Here is a 22,513-nt window from a genome sequence, read left to right as displayed (position 1 = left end):
CGAATACATGCGTCTTCCTCTTTGCTGGATTTGTCTGCTTGACTGCATCACGTTGTTTAATTATAAATAAGAACAATATTCCATTTGTTCATTTGCTTTAATGAAATGACTCTGCGAAATGACAATAATTAAACAAGTCCTGAGCAGGACGAACGCAGGTGTAAACTAACGTATTCACGCGACGCGGCGGACAACTGTAGGGAGGTTCTAGTGCTTGATGTGAAGTGCCGTTTGGAATGAGACATCTTCTCACACGTACAGGCACACAACGAGTACAACATGTTGCATTTTCATGCCATTAGGCAACTTGCTTCCTAGCATAGCAGGTCCATTTGGACTTTGAAATACCTCCATGACTTTAAGCACTAGAGCTCCCTACTCTGTATGTTACATTATATTGATAATTGGGTCCCTGGTTACCTACTACATACCTACTACATACTGAATACCTACTACATACTACATACCTACTACATACTGCATACCTACTACATACTGCATACCTACTACATACATACTACATACCTACTACCTACTACATACTACATACACTATACCTACTACATACTACATACCTACTACATACTACATACCTACTACATACTGCATACCTACTACATACTGCATACCTACTACATACTACATACATACTACATACTACATACCTACTACATACTACATACCTACTACATACTACATACCTACTACATACTGCATACCTACTACATACTACATACATACTACATACTACATACCTACTACATACTACATACATACTACATACCTACTACATACTACATACCTACTACATACTACATACCTACTACATACTGCATACCTACTACATACTACATACATACTACATACCTACTACATACTACATACCTACTACATACTACATACCTACTACATACGACATACTGCATACCTACTACATACTACATACCTACTACATACCAGTGGTGTGCCGTCAGGGCCAGCAAGGCCTTCTCTGCTGGCCTAAACATCATCAGAATATACATTTTATTTTAATATATTTATTCCACAAATATGTATTAATGATTCCCCATAGTCTATTCTCTTCATTTCATAGCTTTCCTCTTGGTTGCGCTGCTTCCAGTCTCCGATTGAGATTTGGAGGGCTGGCCTTTATGTTAGAGCTTTTATCCAATCAAAATGTGTTGCCAGGGGGCTCCAAAATCTGCCCGCCTGCACATTAAACCGTGCCGCGGATACGACCTGTAACTTAACGTTGAACGAGAACACCTGTGGCGTTCCTAGTGGAAACCTACGTAGATTTCGAGTTGGTGAGCAATAGCAACAACGGCGCCTGCTGTAAGGCTCAATGATGTCAGCACCCAGCACGTCTTTTGATTGGATACGCACTATTGATACGCACTATTGATATTCACTATTGAGATGCGTAACTATGCCGGTAGATGTGGGATTTTTGAACACCTTTGGGGACACGCGAGTGGATTTACAGCTCAACGAACAAGTGTCACCCTTTCGTTGACTGATCGATAATACTGATCGATTGTGTCCTGTTTTTGGGTAAACAATAACTTTCATTTAGGGGACAGGATGAAAGCGCCGAGTCCACAAACAGAGGAAACTACGTTGAGCTTTTCTTGCTGAAAACAACCCAGATTTACATTACCACCTGTCCACAAACAAAGTGTTTACTGGGACGTCAGGCAAAATACAAAACAACCTGATTTTTGCTATTGCTGAAGTGATGGGAGAAGAGATCAAAATGGAGATTAAAAAGGCACCCTTTGTCGCTATTATGGTGGACGAGACGACAGACGTGGGTAATGTAGCGATCTTAAATATGTTAGTTTAACACTCTTCATTGTAAATGCGGATTTATTGATTAAAAATGCTTCGGAAATATTAATATAACTCTGTTGTACTTGTCTGACTATGTTAAGGTGATGCAACGCCCGGTTATACTGTGTTTCTGTCTAGTTTCTAGAGCCATGGCGTCATAACGATGGTATTAATAAGAGGTAGAATAATTCAGGTAGGAATGTGTCGGACATCACTGAAGGCCTAGGTGTGAAATGCACCGCCCGCCACTGCTACATACTACATACATACTACAAACCTACTACCTACTACATACCTACTACATACTACATACCTACTACATACTACATACCTACTACATACTACATACCTACTACATACTGCATACCTACTACATACCTACTACATACTACATACCTACTACATACTACATACTACATACCTACTACATACTACATACCTACTACATACTGCATACCTACTACATACTACATACCTACTACATACTACATACCTACTACATACTGCATACCTACTACATACTACATACCTACTAGATACTGCATACCTACTTAAGCGTTACTGTTAAGTGACAAGATTCTCTGTGTGTCTGTGTCACTGGCGTACCAGAGACGCCCGCATCCCCTCCAAGACAGGATTTGTCTGCGAAGACAAACAGCACACATGTGATTGTGTTTGCGTATGTGATCAACACACAGCTATGAGGTCATGTGACGGGGCTGCTCACAGGGCTGTGAGAGGAAACATGAATGCTGCTAATCACCTTGGGATAGCTAGCAAGCTAGGTAGTTAGCTGACTAATTATATTATAATAATAAATCGTATTAAAATCAAACGTGAACGAAGAAATGTGAACTAGCTTACCTATGGAAGCTCCTCACTGACTTTACAGTGAAAAAAGCGATTGAAAGAATTTAAACACAATGAGCAGGGCTTACGGAGCAGCTAGGATAGTCTAAAAGAAAATCATTTGAGACGAGATGTTTGCGTGTGTGAAAAAAAAGCATTTTACCCACTCCGTGTCACACACACACACACACAGGCCGTAAATGCTTATTGAGGAAAACCAGATACCAGGTTTGCTTTCTTCCTACACAGAAAAACGGCAAAATAGCTTCATACTAGCTTATCCTGATGTGATTTAGAAAATGTAAGGACTTCACATATCTCCTTTATCAGATCTTTATCAGATCTTTATCAGACCCTTATCAGATCTTTATCAGACCTTTATCAGACCTTTATCAGATCTTTATCAGACCCTTATCAGATCTTTATCAGATCTTTATCAGATCTTTATCAGACCTTTATCAGACCCTTATCAGATCTTTATCAGATCTTTATCAGACCTTTATCAGACCTTTATAAGACCTTTATCAGATCTTTATCAGATCTTTATCAGATCTTTATCAGACCCTTATCAGATCTTTATCAGATCTTTATCAGATCTTTATCAGACCTTTATCAGATCTTTATCAGATCTTTATCAGATCTTTATCAGACCTTTATCAGATCTTTATCAGACCTTTATCAGACCTTTATCAGATCTTTATCAGATCTTTATCAGACCTTTATCAGACCTTTATCAGGCCAGATAAACATTATACCATGTTGGACATGTATATATATTGTATATATAAACATTATACCCTACTCTGGATATAGTATGGTTATTACTGGTGGCCTGAGGTGGTCCAGTGGTCTAGCACCGTGGTCTACAGTGATATACAAAAAATACATTATATACAATATTATAAATATCCGTTTGTTATATAATATTCATTGATGAGTACATGCATAATCAAACGTAGGCTACTGCAATTACTTTGCTGTGGGAGCTATGCATGCACCACACAACTTGATAGGTACATACTGTGCAGTGTATCATTCATAACTGTACATAGGCTACACATATCATAATATCTTATCACTATTGCATGGAACTTGGGTAAACCCGCTGTGAAAAAAAAAACTCAGCTCCAACAAATCTGAAGGGATTGGGAGACAACTGTACAGTTTATCATTTTCATAACTGTCTGTACATATACATATCTTATGTATCCCTATTGCTATATATAGCCTATATATAAACACATTATGTTACATACGTATCAGTCTTATCCACTGTATCTAATTCAGCACTGAAGCCTGAAGTTTGAGCACAATGTGTGTCCCCTTGCTACCTCTGCTGATATAAAAGAGAATTGCAGCCTTGGAGAAAAAGATGGCAGCCGAATTCCAAGGCAAATACACAGACACACACAGAAATACTGCAAAAACGCTTTATTATTATTATTTTGAAAATGTAAAGATGCTGGGTGGTAGAACGCACATATCTAGGAAAAGTCATGAAAGGAGGGTCCTGACATTTGATCGAGTGCAAAGGTAGATTTGCTTTTGTACTCACTGGTGCCCTATGACACCTCACGGCTTTCCTAGTGCAATAAGCAAAAAGGACACTGGGGGTAATACAATAGACACAAACTCACAAACAAATGGCATATGAAGGTTAAAGCTGAGAAATGCTCAACTACATTGTATGTCTTTATAATCTACTACTGTGGATGTCATATGTTGCATATAAGAAGAAAAGCACGGTGAGCTGCCTAAACGACTACCGCCCGGTGGCACTCACACCAATCATCATGAAGTGCTTCGAGAAACTAGTCCGGGCCCACATAGTCCAACCTGGTCTCACACGGAAGCCGTCAGTATTCGACGTCTGTCGTTCGTCTCCAAACGTCGAATTCCAACGAGAAAACGAGCTCTGAAAGCGCAGGGGTGCGCCTGTTATGTGCTCGGGCCGGGCTGTCGGGCCGGGCTGCACTTGCATTAATTAGTTACGCCACATTTTGAGATACAAGCGCTTCAACGTTCATTCATTTGGAACTGCGAGAATGAGTAACATTAGCCCGATTGCACTTGCATTAATAAAGCGTTAATATATTTATTCTTTAAACAAACAAATCTGGGGGAGTGGTCGGAGTTAACGAGATATTGTTCCAATCCATTGTTCCAATCCATTATCCATTCAAGTTTGCATTGCCTAGTGTGTAGGCCCGTGAGAAATTGAGAGCATATAAATCACTAGATGCCTACAACTACGCAATCTGTGGTCATGTACAGTACATCAAATACCATGACATAGATTCTAAATAAGAACAATATTCCATTTGCTTACAGATTCCGGGGTGGTGTTATTTGCCGATGTCCGTGTGAGTCGTCCGCGAATACATGCGTCTTCCTCTTTGCTGGATGTGTCTGCTTGACTGCATCACGTTGTTTAATTATAAATAAGAACAATATTCCATTTGTTCATTTGCTTTAATGAAATGACAATAATTAAACAAGTCCTGAGCAGGGCGAACGCAGGTGTAAACATTAGAACAGTCTATCTATTTCCTCTTCCGGTGCGTGCACCTAAACATAATATGACCGTAGTGCAATATTCCCTAGATTCAGACTTTTATGTCTTGAAATCAGAAGTCCTCCCAAGCCAAAGACAAGATAGGTTGTCTTACAATCCGTGCGTTTAATTGCAAACTAATTGCTCTCCTTTCCTCAACGCAACACCCGTACAACATGTTGCATTTTCATGCCATTAGGCAACTTGCTTCCTAGCATAGCAGGTCCATTTGGACTTTGAAATACCTCCATGACTTTATATGGCCACTGTGTGTGTCTGTGGAGAAAAGGGTAAGTTTGGGCCCAGGGAAGGGGCTGCGAAAGAGTCACACTCACCAAACTTTACACACTCCTTCCCCTTCATGGGACATTGTACCATGTCAACTTTCACCCTCCTAGGCCATTCCCTAGAGGCCCTGCACGCGACTGCTATATATTAGCAGGGACCTGCTATGCTAGGAAGCAAGTTGCCTAATGGCATGAAAATGCAACATGTTGTACTTGTTGTGTGCCTGTACGTGTGAGAAGATGTCTTTTTACAAACGGCACTTCCAATGAAGCACTAGAGCTCCCTACAGTTTTCCACTTCGTCGCGTGCAGGGCCTCTAGGGAATGGCCTAGGAGGGTGAAAGTTGACATGGTACAATGTCCCATGAAGGGGAAGGAGTGTGTAGAGTTTGGTGAGTGTGACTCTTTCGCAGCCCGTTTCCTGGGCCCAAACGTACCCCAGCAGGAGCACCTTTCAGTCAAAGGGCACAGACCTATGAAGGCCTCTAGTGAATGGCCTAGGAGGGTGAAAGTTGACATGGTACAATGTCCCATGAAGGGGAAGGAGTGTGTCAAGTTTGGTGAGTGTGACTCTTTCGCAGCCCGTTCCCTGGGCCCAAACGTACCCCAGCACTTTAATTCAGGCTTTTGGGCCTAGTCTAGTGTGACATTAAAGGTTAAAGGACTTTAGCGTCGCAACCGTAGGTGCCACAGACACGGTTCAGATATTTTCCGACTCGGCCCGGCCCCACCGACAGGCCACACCCACTTTGATACAAGCCACTCCCCCTAACTGTCTAAGCCACACCCACTTTGCTAAATAAATTATATTTATATAGCGCTTTTCCGAGGCTCAAATACCCTGACAATATGGGGAAAACGGGAAAGTGCTGTGTCCCTTGTTGTATGAATAGATCCGACCGGTCTCAAAATGTAGCCTATAATTAATGCAAGTGCAATCGGGCTAACGTTACTCATTCTCGCAGTTCCAAATGAATGAACGTTGAAGCGCACTGCCGTCGGGTTGTAAAATAGCCTAGTTTGATAGGCCTATTGACAGCGAATAAAACAGTGAAGATGACAATTGTTTCTGCTGTTGTTATTAAAATCTGTTCTCCGTTGGTTGTATCTCAAAATGTGGCCTATTAAAATCTGTTCTCCGTTGGTTGTATCTCAAAATGTGGCCTATTAAAATCTGTTCTCCGTTGGTTGTATCTCAAAATGATGTGGCCTAACTAATGATGTGGCCTAACTAATTAATGCAAGTGCAGCCAGGGGCGTGTCCAGGGGGTGGCCTGGGGTAGCACGTGCCACCCCTGAAATCTGATTGGCCACCCCAGGTGCCACCCCCCTGATTGATTGGCACACAGCTGACATGATGTATATAATTTGATCTAAAGAACTCTCAAAAAACACATACGAAATATTGTTTTAAGTACAATAAAGCTTTATTTCTTTTAAGAACGTGTAGAGTGCATCTCCAGCAGTGCGATATCTGTAAACATACTATCTGTAGACTCTCCGCTCAGGGTTGCCAGATGGGATTGACAATTTCGAGCCTAACCAGTCTAAAAACAGCTAAATCCACAAAAAACAGCCCATCTGGCAACCCTGTCTCCGCTGCTTCAAACTCTTCCACCGACACTCGAATGGAATACACTCATGACCAAATGTAATACGCTGCGCTCAAATGTAATACACATGCTCAATGGAATACACTCGTGACCAAATGTAATACACATGCTCAATGGAATACACTCATGACCAAATGTAATACGCTGCGCTCAAATGTAATACACATTGATTTTATTTTGGCACAAATATGCTGTATCTTTGCATTGTATTTAGTGTTACACGTGTATTGCATTCCGATGTGTGTATTGCATTCCGATGTGTGTATTGCATTTAAATGTGGCACGATCCACCCTCCATAGAGTTAGGTACGCTTAAAATAGCTTACAACGGCTACTAGCATAAAGAAATGTCTGATTGTTGCGTGTTCGGTTGTCAGAATCGATATTCCACGACTATCGGACTCAAGTTCTACCGAATTCCATCAGGATCAGACCATTTCAGAGCAACAGGCGGCGTCAACTGGACTGAGGACAAGATTTAAAAAAAATGCTTGTGCATGTGCCGCCCATTTTATATCAGGTAAAGTATTGTAGCAACCGTGTAATAATATGTTCATTAATGTTGCAATTAATGCTCAGAAATTCAATGTTAGCACTGTTACTGTGAGCTGTGTTGTGTGCAAATGCATTCCTGTGATTGGTGGAGGTCACGGGGGGGGGGGGGGGGGCGGGTGTTGCGTTGAGGAAAGGAGAGCAATTAGTTTGCAATTAAACGCACGGATTGTAAGACAACCTATCTTGTCTTTGGCTTGGGAGGACTTCTGATTTCAAGACATAAAAGTCTGAATCTAGGGAATATTGCACTACGGTCATATTATGTTTAGGTGCACGCACCGGAAGAGGAAATAGATAGACTGTTCTAATGTTTACACCTGTGTAACCAGGGAGTAGCTAAAGGACTGTAGAATTTAGGAAGGGCTGGTTATCTAACTAACTCGGAGCTAAATCGGCAGTGTAGGAGGATACAGGCAGGGGGCGCCAGCAACCCTTTAGACTAGCAGTACTAGCATTAGCATTAGCATTAGAATTAGCATTAGCATTAGCATTAGCTAACAGACAACTAAACACACAGTAATGTAGCAAAGATGAACAAACACATTTATTTAGACAAATGATATATACATCCCCGTATATACTCCCTCCCAGCCGGCCACACACACACTCAATCACTCACTCACACGCAGTCTTAGAGTCCCGGACTGAAAGGAGCGCGTTGAGGCCTGGTTGGAGCTCGCATGTGCTTCGAGGAAGGCAGCAGACAAAGGGGGGGGGTGACGTAGCAACTCGAAGGGAAAGGGGCTTCTTCGTAGTCCACGACGAGGTGTGAATGGCTCAGGTCCGGTGGTCCACGGTCGGTCGCAATCCACCTCGTGAAGGCGACGGCTCTGTCCAGCTTGGGTCTCGCTTGGTCCAACGTTAGCAGCCGGCGGCTGGCAAGGCTGGCTAACGGGGACACAGCTAAACTGGGCTAGCGCGGCCAACTCAACGAACTCCGAACTCCCGCGGTGCTGCGGGTAGCCCGTGATTCACTACTAACAGTCAATGCCAAAGGCAGGTCTCCTCCGACACTCAGAGTCTCCCGTTCTCCTTGTGGACTGTTGAGAGATGTTGAATTGCTGCTGTAAGGTTTGCCCTCTGTCACAGTTGTGAACTCAATAATCACTCTTCAGGTCTTCAGCTTCAGCACGGTGTGCGTGTTACTGACTCCGCCATCTTAGATCGACTTCTCGTTTTCTCTGCTTCTTCTCACTCTCGTTACTCTCATCACTCTGACGCACAGACCACTTCCGTCGCTATATATACACCAACCGAACATACATCCGGTCACGTACGCCAACCATACATCCGGTCACGTACGCCACTCAAAACCACGCCCACTAAACTGGCGCTTACACAATACTAAACAAATCTAAGACAGAACTTATACAATTACAATAACAATACATACACCTTCATGAAAAACGTACAGGAACAGTATGGAAAATAATAAAGGAAATAACAGGGGCAAAATAGGGCTGATTCGGGGAAACTAACTGGCTCTAAATTGTGGGCCTTCATAACAGCCGCCCCATGAAACCCTCGGTTTCATTTAACTAGGGAAGGCACACTGGCTAGGCTGCTCTAGCAGCGTGAGGTATGAGGTGATTTTGTCTAGGCTAGTGGAGGTCTGAGGGCCAGGGGGCATCCCATATCCCCACTCCCTTCGAGTGGGGGGTGTAGGTTGGTAAGGGTCATAAAACTCATCCACAGCAGGTGGATAGTCATCTGGGTACATGGACCCTTGGGACCTCTCCGGATACTTCAATGGCTCTTCCTGCCAGGCATGGGATGGTGGGTACCTGTCAACCTGTCCAAAGACCTCTACATAATGGTTTCTCCTTGAACCTCTGGGTTCAGAACGACTTGCATGGCTGTGTTTCCCCAATTGCTCCTCTGCATCTCTGGGTCTCTCTCTGTAGAGACCCTGTGTAGTTTCTGGGGAGTAGAGTTTCGGTGATCGCCTGGGTTGGCTTCCATAATGTCTCTCCTCTTGTACTTGGCTGAAGTTTCTTTCGTATTGGTCTCTAGTAGATTCCAGGTGGCCCTTGCTCATGTGATTGTAGTCTTTGGAGACAACTGTTGGTCCTTGGCTTTTGTGCTCAACCTTCTCTGATTGGTTGGCTTGGAACTCTTTCAGAAGATGACACAGCTTGTCCTTCAGGAAGTTGGCCTCTTCCACATTCTCAATGTGTATGTTGTTCAACACATCCAAAACATTGCCTGTGTCTGGAGTCTGTGTCCGTGTCATCTCAGCTCTGGAGCTTGTCCCCTGGTAGACACCCTGTGGCTTGGCAAAGGTTTCCTGCCGTGGTCTATTAGAGTCATCAACACGTATTATTTTAACCACATCCATCTCCTGGTCTGTGGCATCAGAGAACCGGCTCTTCTTCTTCCTCTTCTCAGGGTACTTGTTTATGTTTTCGCTAACATCGTCTTCGACGCCGTCCGGACTTGCCCCGCCTTCGGGCGATATAGCCTGACGTCTTAACCTTTTCTCTCCCGGTTTCTGCTTCTGTTTGCACCACTTTCCTTGTAAGTTCCTTCGCCTTTTCTTGCCGTGTTTGAACGGACTTTTACGGATGCGTGGTTTCGTGTCTTCGGCTACGGGGTCGTCCAACAACACCACAACTCCGCTGCTCTCCGTTGGCTCCGCCTCTAGCTCCGGCTCTGGCTCCTCCTCCTTCACCTTCAGTTGGGTGTAGGCCATGGCCACAGGTGCAGGCAGAGCTAGCTCCAACTCAGCGGTCAGCGGAGTATCGTCCGGCTCTGGCACCGCCGGCGTCTTCCTCCTTTGAGCTGACCTCTTCCTCACCGACAAGCTAGTAGATCTTTTCCTCCTCGGTTTAGACAAAGGGCTGGTAGATCTTCTCCTGCTGGGTTTCGAGACAGGGCTGGTAGATGTTCTCTTCACGCCCTGGACTTCGATACGCACTGTCTTTGCTTTAAGGAGGTCTATGGCGTAGACGTCCTCCTTTGACCGTACGTAGAGCTTCTCATTCTTGTAGGGCGCAACGTCTAGCGTCCACAGCTTCTGGACGTTGTCTGGTAGCGCCGCATTCATGGAGTCCACACTGGTGGGAAGGCAGTTGATGGTCTGCACTTCTTCGGTTCGGACATGGAGGGATGACGTAGCTCTCCCGTTTCTATCTCTCCACTCGGTAGCGCCTTGGAGGGCCCACCCAAGCGCAGTCTTAACAGCCATCGGGCAGCCTCGTGGTCCTCTCAGCGGAGGACGGAGCGACACGATCAGTGCAGCGTTGTCCGAGCCGATGAGAAGGGTTGGCTCCGCTCCTTCTATCGGATGTAGGTCTACTCGCCGTAGGTGGGAATATCTTGCGCGTAATCTCTCCAGGGGGTAGTCGTAGCGGGAGAGCGCTAGCTGGTCTGCGGTGAAGACATTCTTAAGCCGATATCTGTCCGACGGCCGCCCCGCCGGGGAGATAGAGAAGTTGATTCTCGCCCCGGTGACCTCTTTACGGTCGCGACGTATCGTGCGCAGAGTCAGCTTCTCCTCAGTCCCTTGGAGCCCCAACTGGCGCACTGCCTCCTGGAGAAGGATGGTCCGTTCCGACCCGTCGTCTAGAACGGCGTACGTGTCGTACACAGCGTTGTTGTGGTGAAGTCGGACCTTCACCACCTTCAGTAGGACCTTGGAGCCGCTGCTCTGGGTTGGGTCTAGGTAGTAGACAGGTGTTTCCTCTTCCGGTGCGCTACCGGACCTAGGGCTTCTGGTGCCCTCCGTGGACCTGGCGAGGGAGACCTCGTGTAGGATGTTGAGGTGGACCTCCTCACAGCGGTTGCACTTTCTCCTCAAGGTGCAGTTCTTAGCCAGATGGTCGCGCCCACAGTTCCAGCACCTCTTGTTCTCCTCGAGCCACCTCTGCTTGGCCTCGGTACTCAGGTTGTTGAAGTCACTGCACTCATTGAACCAGTGCTCGCTGGTGCAGTACGGACATGGCGGTGGACCTCTCCGTCCCTTTTGAGGGGGTTGAGAGGAATCCTTTCCCTCAGGTCGGGCTTTCCTCTCTCTCCGAGGCTCCTCCTCCGTGTGCAGCACTCCTACTGGGCGTCCTCTGTTCGAGCTCGGCCTGTCCCAGCGGTCTCCCTTCTCCCTCTCCTTCTTCGGCTCAGCATAACCCATGGCGTCTACGTTGGTGTCATGCACTTCCTCCAGTAGGAACTCCGCGAAGGCAGCCATGCTCAGACCCAACTTCCCGGGGTTACGAACGCGCTGCTGTCGCCGGAACCTCTCCTGCCGGAAGCGTGGGATCTTGCGGAGCAGCCGCTCTACGTTGGAGGTGCTGTTGATCTCGCTGGCGCCAGCTGGGCCCTGCGTCTTCAGCATTCCAACCAAGGTGTGCACGCGGAGCGCGAAGTCATCTAGCGCCCGTTCATCCTTGATGGGGGCCTGCTGTTCGAGGGCTTGCAGTTCAGCAAGGGCGTGGTTCCAGGGACGACCGTAGCGGGCATCCAAGTCGGCGAGCGCTCTGGTGTAAGGTGTCGGTGCGGAGGCATGGGCCAGAACCATGTTGTGGGCTCTGGGGTTCCTCACATGCTGAAGGAGAATCGCATATTTGTAGGACTCTGAGCAGGAGTCGTCCAAGAGCGTGTCTAGGCAGATGCGTAGTTCCACATACTGGCTCCTGTCCTCGTCCTTGAAGAAGGGGAACTTGGGTCCCTCCACCTGGGGAAACATCCTGTAGTGGATGATCGGGGCTGGAGTGACGGTCTGGGTGTCCGGCCTGCATGCATTTTGGTTCCCTGGAGGACCTAGGGGTGTGCTACGCTCTTGGTGAATGGCTCCCCTCCCGGGCAGCGACGCTGGCTCCCTCTGGGCCGCGTAGCGGTCGGGTCCCTGGTCCTCTTCCTTCCAGGTGGTCAGCTGGGCCTGTAGTTGGACAGTCATGGCGGGGGTCATGGAGCCATCGGCGGGGGGTTCAGGAGATGGCACTCGAGAGGGCCGTGCGGATGATGCTCTGGAGCTACGGGCCGACGGAGCTCTGCTGATGCACACGTCGCGCATGGTCTGCATCACTTCCGCCATCGTCTCCGCGTGCAGTTGCTCTCTCTCCATCTGGAGGCGTTCACGTTCTAGCGCCTCCTGGCGCTGCCTCTCCGCCGCGCGTTCCGCCCCCTCCATCTGGAGGCGTTCACGCTCGAACTGGATGCGTTCCCTCTCTAACGCCTCCTGGCGCTGTCTCTCCGCCGCACGTTCCCTCTCTAACGCCTCCTGGCGCTGTCTCTCCGCCGCACGTTCCGCTCCTTCCATCTGGAGGCGTTCACGCTCGAACTGGAGGCGTTCCCGCTCTAACGCCATCTCGGCCTGTTGGCGCATACATTCTGACAGCGCGGCACTACTCCCTCTGGAGTGCATGCTATCCGCCCCAGAGGCAGAACTGCCCACGGAAACCCTGGACCGGGAGGAAGCCACTGAACGGCAAGAGCTAGGTCTCGAGCGCGCCGTACTGGGAGGCAGATCGTTAAGGCTGAGGCCCTCCCTCTTCCGCCCGCAGGCGCTGTCGGACCGGGCCTCTCCTTCCTGCTCTTCCGTTTCTACGGCAAAACCCTGCTGTTCTGCCATCTCATCCGCAGGCTGGTGCTCTTTGATGGCTGTCTCGGTGCTAGCCACCCGCGCGCCGGCGGACACCTCGGCCTCTCCGACCACTGTATCCCGTGGAGTGCGCTCCTCACTACCACTCAGTGAGCTTTCGAGCTCAAGCTCATACTCCTGTAACCTCGGAGGCAACCGCGGGACTCTCTGTGGTCGTGGCTCTGGCTCAGGGGGCGGAGAAGGGGGGGTAACTGTCTTGTCTGGTTGGCTGCGCTCAGCCATGCTATCACTACACAACCTATCCGGCTCGAAGGACCAATTGTAACCAGGGAGTAGCTAAAGGACTGTAGAATTTAGGAAGGGCTGGTTATCTAACTAACTCGGAGCTAAATCGGCAGTGTAGGAGGATACAGGCAGGGGGCGCCAGCAACCCTTTAGACTAGCAGTACTAGCATTAGCATTAGCATTAGAATTAGCATTAGCATTAGCATTAGCTAACAGACAACTAAACACACAGTAATGTAGCAAAGATGAACAAACACATTTATTTAGACAAATGATATATACATCCCCGTATATACTCCCTCCCAGCCGGCCACACACACACTCAATCACTCACTCACACGCAGTCTTAGAGTCCCGGACTGAAAGGAGCGCGTTGAGGCCTGGTTGGAGCTCGCATGTGCTTCGAGGAAGGCAGCAGACAAAGGGGGGGGGTGACGTAGCAACTCGAAGGGAAAGGGGCTTCTTCGTAGTCCACGACGAGGTGTGAATGGCTCAGGTCCGGTGGTCCACGGTCGGTCGCAATCCACCTCGTGAAGGCGACGGCTCTGTCCAGCTTGGGTCTCGCTTGGTCCAACGTTAGCAGCCGGCGGCTGGCAAGGCTGGCTAACGGGGACACAGCTAAACTGGGCTAGCGCGGCCAACTCAACGAACTCCGAACTCCCGCGGTGCTGCGGGTAGCCCGTGATTCACTACTAACAGTCAATGCCAAAGGCAGGTCTCCTCCGACACTCAGAGTCTCCCGTTCTCCTTGTGGACTGTTGAGAGATGTTGAATTGCTGCTGTAAGGTTTGCCCTCTGTCACAGTTGTGAACTCAATAATCACTCTTCAGGTCTTCAGCTTCAGCACGGTGTGCGTGTTACTGACTCCGCCATCTTAGATCGACTTCTCGTTTTCTCTGCTTCTTCTCACTCTCGTTACTCTCATCACTCTGACGCACAGACCACTTCCGTCGCTATATATACACCAACCGAACATACATCCGGTCACGTACGCCAACCATACATCCGGTCACGTACGCCACTCAAAACCACGCCCACTAAACTGGCGCTTACACAATACTAAACAAATCTAAGACAGAACTTATACAATTACAATAACAATACATACACCTTCATGAAAAACGTACAGGAACAGTATGGAAAATAATAAAGGAAATAACAGGGGCAAAATAGGGCTGATTCGGGGAAACTAACTGGCTCTAAATTGTGGGCCTTCATAACAACCTGCGTTCGCCCTGCTCAGGACTTGTTTAATTATTGTCATTTCATTAAAGCAAATGAACAAATGGAATATTGTTCTTATTTATAATTAAACAATGTGATGCAGTCAAGCAGACACATCCAGCAAAGAGGAAGACGCATGTATTCGCGGACGACTCACACGGACATCGGCAAATAACGCCACCCCGGAATCTGTAAGCAAATGGAATATTGTTCTTATTTAGAATCTATGTCATGGTATTTGATGTACTGTACATGACCACAGATTGCGTAGTTGTAGGCATCTAGTGATTTATATGCTCTCAATTTCTCACGGGCCTACACGCTAGGCAATGCAAACTTGAATGGCCAGGTAATGGATTGGAACAATATCTCGTTAACTCTGACCACTCCCCCAGATTTGTTTGTTTAAAGAATAAATATATTAACGCTTTATTAATGCAAGTTTAATCGGGCTAATGTTACTCATTCTCGCAGTTCCAAATGAATGAACGTTGAAGCGCTTGTATCTCAAAATGTGGCGTAACTAATTAATGCAAGTGCAGCCCGACCCGACAGCCCGGCCCGAGCACATAACAGGCGCACCCCTGCGCTTTCAGAGCTCGTTTTCTCGTCGGAATTCGACGTTTGGAGACGAACGACAGACGTCGAATACTGACGGCTTCCGTGTGAGACCAGGTTGCATAGTCACACGCCTCCCGCCCAACCTGGATCCATACCAGTTTGCCTACAGAGCCCACAGGTCCACAGAGGACGCCATCGCGACGACTCTCCACTCCACTCTATCCCACCTGGAGAGGGGAAACAGCTACGCGAGACTGCTCTTTGTGGACTTCAGCTCTGCCTTCAACACCATCCTTCCAGACAGGCTAGTGACCAAACTACTAGACCTGGGACTAGTGCTGTCCCAAACGACTATTTTTCTAACGATTAATCTAGCGATTATTTTATCGATTATTCGATTAGTCTAACGACTAATTTATCGATAAGTCTAACGATAATTTTTGTACTGTAAAAAAAAACAAAACAAAAAAAAACTTTTTTGTCTCCACCTCACTGCTATGTTTAGCCAACTTGAATGCCAACATGGCCATTTAGAAGTCTGTCCATCACCACAACACATAGCTAGCTAACGTTACTCTCGCTGCTATGTTATGATTAGCTAAATTGATGCAAACGTAGCATGCGAGCTACGAGCTAGATAACGTACAGTAGGTGCTCGCACCACAATGACAATAGGCTACCGTAGCTAGCCAGCTACATAGCTAACGTTACTAACACCAGAAGACAAGACATACGAACTGTGGTGAGCTACATTGCTTGTGTAACATTAGCTAGTAGCTATCCATTTTCACTCATACACTTAATTGTCTCGCCTGGTAAAATAAAGCTAAAAAATAAAAATAAAAAATAAAAAAAGTTTTTTTTTATTTGCGACTAACCGACGCATATTACGCTAACCGACGTATTGACGTAGTCGGTGACGTCGACGACGTCGAATAATCGTAACAGCCCTACCTGGGACTATCACACTCTATATGTGCATGGATCAAGGACTTCCTGTCCGACCGCCCCCAGAGGGTGCGGGTGGGCTCCCACACCTCCACAGCCCGCTGACTCAGCACTGGGTCCCCCCAGGGCTGCGTGCTAAGCCCCATCCTCTACAACCTCTACACCTACGACCTCACCCCCGTCCACCCCAGCAACTCCATCGTAAAGTTTGCAGACGACACCACCGTGGTGGGCTGCATCTCGGGGGGGACGAGGCGGCGTACAGGGATGAGGTAGAGCAGCTGAGCAAGCTGTGCAAGGTTAACAACCTGCTGCTGAACCAGTCAAAGACCCAGGAAATCATCGTGGACTTCAGGAGGAAAAAATCTGAGGTCCAGCCCCTGCTCATCGACGGAGGGAGCGTGGAGAGAGTCTCAACCCTCCGATTCCTGGGGGTGCACATACAGGATGACCTGTCCTGGAAGAACAACACAGCAGCCATCATCAAGAAGGCACAACAGCGGCTCTTCTTCCTGAGAGTCCTCAGGAAGGACCACACCAGACAGGAGATACTGGTGGCCTTCTACCGCTGCGCAGTGGAGAGCATCCTCACCTACTGCATCTGCAACTGGTTCTCCAGCTGCACAGCCGCAGAGAGGAATGCACTACAGAGAGTCGTGAGAACGGCCCAGAAGATCACCGGTGCCCCCCTCCCCTCTCTGGAAGAGCTGTACAACACACGCTGCCTCAGGAAGGCCTCCAAGATCTCCAGAGACCCATCCCACCCTGGGTACGAACACTTTGCTCGGCTGCCCTCGAACAGGCGGTACAGGACCATGTTCGCAAGGACAAACAGACTGAAGCTCAGCTTCTACCCCAGGGCCATCCAGGCCCTGAACACAGCAAAGACCTAGGTTCTGGGCCCTGGACAGTCTGGACGGATTGATGGCAGCTGCTGGATTGAAAAATCAGGTGTAGTGCTGAGGCACAAATGTGTACATTTCAAGCCTGCAAACTGCGACACTTTAAATGAATGTGCAATAACACTATGTGCAATATGACAACCCTAGGGTACATAAGGTTGCAGAGAAATAGGAAATGTTAGAATAGGTATAGCATAGCATAGAGTACAGCACAGTGTTTTATCTGTACAGTATAGTATAGTGGATAGTGTACATAGCCTTTATTTATGTAAACCAGCTCCTTTCCCTTCTTGTCTTTTTTTTTTTTTTTTTTTTTCCTAGCACCAGGGGAGTCACCCCTCCCAAATTTCGTTGTTTGGTACCTGTACTATAGCAATGACAATAAAGACCATTCACCATTCACCATTCATTCACCATTCACCATAAAGTTATGCCCTGTATATATATATGGGTATAGTACACTTACACACAGGACAAAGTGGCCTGGAACCCACAGTGGAAGGATAAGGGCATCCTATCAGCATGTTCCTGTTCAAAACCATGTACTGCATTTATCATTTTTATCCAACACTTAACTGGGGTGTGCATGATTATGAATTACATGATAATTTGATGAAGTCCTTTCTCATACATGTAGTGTTTTTTTTGGCTTAGTGTTAGGAAACCATTTAATTTACCTTGATGAAATCCAGTAAAAAAAAAAAAAGAAGGTATTTAGGACCAACACAGCTAATGTGCTGATGTCCCATGAAGGGCATGCCAATTGTAATGCTGGATACAATGTTGTCTACATAGCTGTTTATCTTATTCAAATACCGGCTCAATCATTTGACTTACTGGGAAATGGCTCATGGGATCACAGTTGTGGGGCTGGACCCACGTTGCGGTTACATGAAGGTCAGCAATGAAAACCTCCTTTCCCTGTAGAATTCAAGTCCATCTAAAATTAGTCAATGCTAGAAAATGGTACGTAAAACATATGGCTGAGTTCCAGCTATCTATTAAAATCACAACAAGGCATATAAGCCACAACATTACCTTTTCATCCAGTCACTTCAACAATCAACTATCCTTAGTATAAACATTTCTTGCATAAATGATTTGAAAAAAACATACCGTCGTAAGGCGATGACGTAGTCTATGCAAATATGCAGGCGCAATATGCAAATATGCAGGCGCGGTATGATGACGCGCTCCAACCAAATATGGTCCATCAAGCGTCCGGGTGATAGGCGTGATGTCCGCAGCTGGATATACTTGGAGAGTGTTTGTAAGGCTGGCGGCCATCTTAGGTGAGTCTGGTTGCGGTGTAAGGGTGGCGGCCATCTTAGGTGAGTCTGGTTGTGTTGTAAGGCTGGCGGCCATCTTAGGTGAGTCTGGTTGCGGTGTAAGGGTGGCGGCCATCTTAGGTGAGTCTGGTTGTGTTGTAAGGCTGGCGGCCATCTTAGGTGAGTCCGGTTGTGTTGTTAGGCTGGCGGCCATCTTAGGTGAGTCTGGTTATGTTGTAAGGCTGGTGGCCATCTTAGGTGAGTCTGGTTGCGGTGTAAGGGTGGCGGCCATCTTAGGTGAGTCTGGTTGTGTTGTAAGGCTGGCGGCCATCTTAGGGGAGTCTGGTTGTGTTGTTAGGTTGGCGGCCATCTTGGGTGAATCTGCAGGGCTGCCAAGTTTCACCAAAAGTTTGGAGTGAGATTTTTTGGCGGTGGAGCGACCCAAAACTGTTTCAGTATGACTTTTATTAAACTGCGGTTCCTCCCGCGCACGCCCACATACAACATCCGGGTCTTACATGCAACATTATCTAGTCACCCCTAGGTGTCCCTGTAACACAGGCTACTAACATTATGCCTATATGTAATCTCCTTTCCTTTAGCTGTTTGCAAATGACATGCTTGCATCTCCGTCTGCAATTCCATTGACAATAACAATCCCAAACATTAACAATAGCATTACAACATTGCATTATTTCCCTTTTTTTTTTCTTTTTTTTTTCTGAACAAAGAACAACAGTCCAGTACAGCCGTCTGAGGCAAAGTCAAAACAGTCCGAGAAGAGCTGTCCCTTTACTCACCCCTTCCTTTTTTTTCCTTTTTTTTCTTCAAAAGTCATAAGTCCAGTCGTTGTGGCGGCCGTGACAGGCGACCACTCCGTGAGTAGACACCCTGGCCAGCCGTGGCAGGCCCCCCCGGCGTCGCCGGTGCCCTTGGTGTACGAGGATGTACCTCGCCGCCTGTCTCCCCCCGACTTGAGACAATCCGTGTCTCGGCTGAGGCAGTCTCCCCAGCGACCTGGGTCTGGTCAGGACTGCTCCGCTCAGGCCGTAGAATGTCTGTCTGTTGCGCTTGAGCTGAGCGCTCTGCAACACGCAGATCCACTCGGTTGCGTCTGTACAGTGTGCCGTCCACATCCACCACGAACGAGCGGGGAGCGACTCTCTGGAGGCACTGGCCTCGTCGCCACCGCCCTGTGCGATCACCTGGCAGAGGCCTCATCCTAATGTGATCTCCAACATCCAGCTCTGGAAGGTCTCTGGCAGACGTGTCATAGAATGACTTGGCGACCCGCCGTTTCCACCGCAGCTTCTCTGCCACTCCGTCCACCACACGTGGTAGAAGCAGGCTGTCCGCGACGGGCAGTGAAGTTTTGAGCCTGCGTGCCATTAAGCGCTGGGCCGGGCTGCTGTCCAACCCCTCTGTGGGTGTGTTGCGCCAGTGAAGGATGGCCATCCACGCATCCGTGCCATCCAATTTCGCCCGCTTGCAGAGTGACTTGACAATCTTAACGGCCGACTCAGCCTTGCCGTTGGATCGAGGATGTCGGGGTGAGGATGTGACATGGGCAAACCCCCAGCTCGCTGCAAACTTCCTGAACCGTTCGCATGCAAACTGTGGGCCGTTGTCCGAGACCACCCTCTCTGGCTGCCCATAACGTGCAAACTGAGCTTTGCAGCGCGTGATGAGCGTGTCAGCAGACAGATATGGCAGCTGGTCGATTTCCCAGAAATCCGAATACTGGTCCACAATGACGAGAAAGTCCTTGCCTGCATATGAGTAGACGTCCATAGTCACTGCCTGCCACGGGCGCACCGGTATGTCATGCGACATCATCGGTTCCTTCTGCTGGACCCGTGCGTACTCATTGCATGCCGAGCAGTTCGCCACAAAGTCCTTTATCTCCGCTCTCATGTTCGGCCAGAAGAGCGTATCCCTGGCCCGTCTGTAACACGCCTCCCCACCAATGTGGCTAGCGTGTATGCGTTTGAGCAGCTCAGATCTCATGGCTTTTGGTATGACGACGCACTGTCCCCTGTACAACGCTCCGTCTTGAACATTCAGCTCGTCTCTGAAGGGCCAGTATTCCCGCACTGCCAGCGGAGTGTCCTCTTTAAAGTCTGGCCAGCCACTGAGGATCACAGATGCCAGCTCCTGAAGCACATCATCCGTCTCTGTGTGCTGCACAATCTGGTGGAATCTGAAAGCCGTAACGTCCAGGTGCTGCGCCTGGTCCAGCTGTGAATACCCGGCCTGTTGAAAAGTTGAAACGTTAGCAAATATAATTACTGTGTTCTGACAGAAAAAGTTGGTTCAAATTAGTCGTTATTATTGTGACTAGAAAGTGTCTGATTATAGTTTCATGATGTGAATAATAGTGTCAAAGAACTAGCAAGCTAGCTAGCGTGCTCAGAGGTGATTAGATGAGCTAGTCTGCTGCACACATGCCAGCTAAAGAGCTAACTGGATGCACTTTATTATTTTACTTAAAGTAGATATACAATCTTTCTTATTCTGCTAGAATTGGGCTTTATGGTAATACCATAATGGTATATTTACAGTACATGGACAGTGGATTGAAGCATTGGAACAAACCCTCACTCATTGGAAATGTCTGTTTTTTGTAGTTGGACATACGATTTTCTTACAGGTGAGAGAGTAAGTAAAGACAGTATCTGACTGCATTGCCCACAGCAACCCAATATTCAATTAGAATGATGTTATGATTTGATATGAATTCAATGTATACCTCTTATTAAATTATAAATACTCTGGTTGTTATATTTGCCTTTTGGTTGACAGCAAAAGAGGTAGAGAGGAGGATAGAGAGGGAGAGAATGAGAGAGAGCAGGATGGTGTCGGCACACCAAAGAGACAGCAAGAACCAGGTGAGAAAGTGGACATGTAGTCAAGACCACATAAGTAGCCTTGAGAACCGATGGTGCATAACTCAACCGCCTTGGGGGAAGAAGGGGTGAGGAAAAGAGCTGAAGTGCTGAGGAACGAACAATGGAAGCTTAACCACTGCCATGAAAATAGTAACCCTTTTAATTTGCTTTTCTCTCTCAAGGAACTGAGAGATGCTATTCAGGCCGGGGCCAACACTGCCCCAGGAAGAGATAGACTGAGCTATGAGATGTTCAAACATTTAAATGACCTTGTGCTGGATGAGATACTAGCGCTGTTTAATGCGATATGGGAGGCAGGTAGTTTGCCAGCAGAGTGGAAGCACGCAGTCATAATCCCAATACTGAAGCCAGGTAAAAATGCATCAAGGCCTGACTCATATCGCCCCATAGCTTTGACATCAGTAGTGTGCAAAATAATGGAGCGTATGGTAACCAACAGGCTGGTGTACTTTTTAGAAACTAGAGGAGTGTTTGTTGACTACCAAAATGGGTTCAGAATAGGAAGAGGTACAATGGACTCTGTAGCAGTCTTGGACTTAGAGATCAGAAAGGCTATAGCTAACAAGGAAGCCATGGTAGGAGTGTTTCTAGACATTGAAAAGGCCTACGACTCTATGTGGAAGGAGGGAGTACTAATTAATTTGCATGATGCAGGGGTAAAGGGGAGGATGTTCAATTGGATCAAGGATTTTCTCATGGCTAGAACAATCCAGGTGAGAGTGGGTGGGGCCTACTCCGAAACAGTCCATATAGAGAATGGCACCCCACTATGGAGGACCAAGTCCGCCAAAATGAACAATAAATATATAGACACATAAATGAATGTATGAACAAATACACATACAAATACACACAGTATACCGCAATACATTTCTATATGTATTTATTATTTTCCACATTTATTCTTTCTTTTCCACATTCATTCTTTCTTTTCCACATTCATTCTTTCATTCTTTCTTTTCCACATTCATTCTTTCTTTTCCACATTCATTCTTTCTTTTCCACTTTATCAGTAATGTATGCAAATATATGGGGGCGTATCTTGCATGTTGTCCACGCCCCTACGCATTTTCATTGGTTGATACCACGCGTGACGTATGAAAGCAGCGACACTGTTATTACCACAGACGGGTAAGAGAGTCTATAGCCCCGTTCTCTCACAGCGTCTTTCTCCCTATAATTTCCATGG

Source organism: Nansenia antarctica (genome assembly GCF_963989245.1).
Source record: "Nansenia antarctica genome assembly, chromosome: 8".
In the NCBI taxonomy this organism is placed as follows: Eukaryota; Metazoa; Chordata; class Actinopteri; order Argentiniformes; family Microstomatidae; genus Nansenia; species Nansenia antarctica.
Note: the sequence above shows the minus strand (reverse complement) of the source record.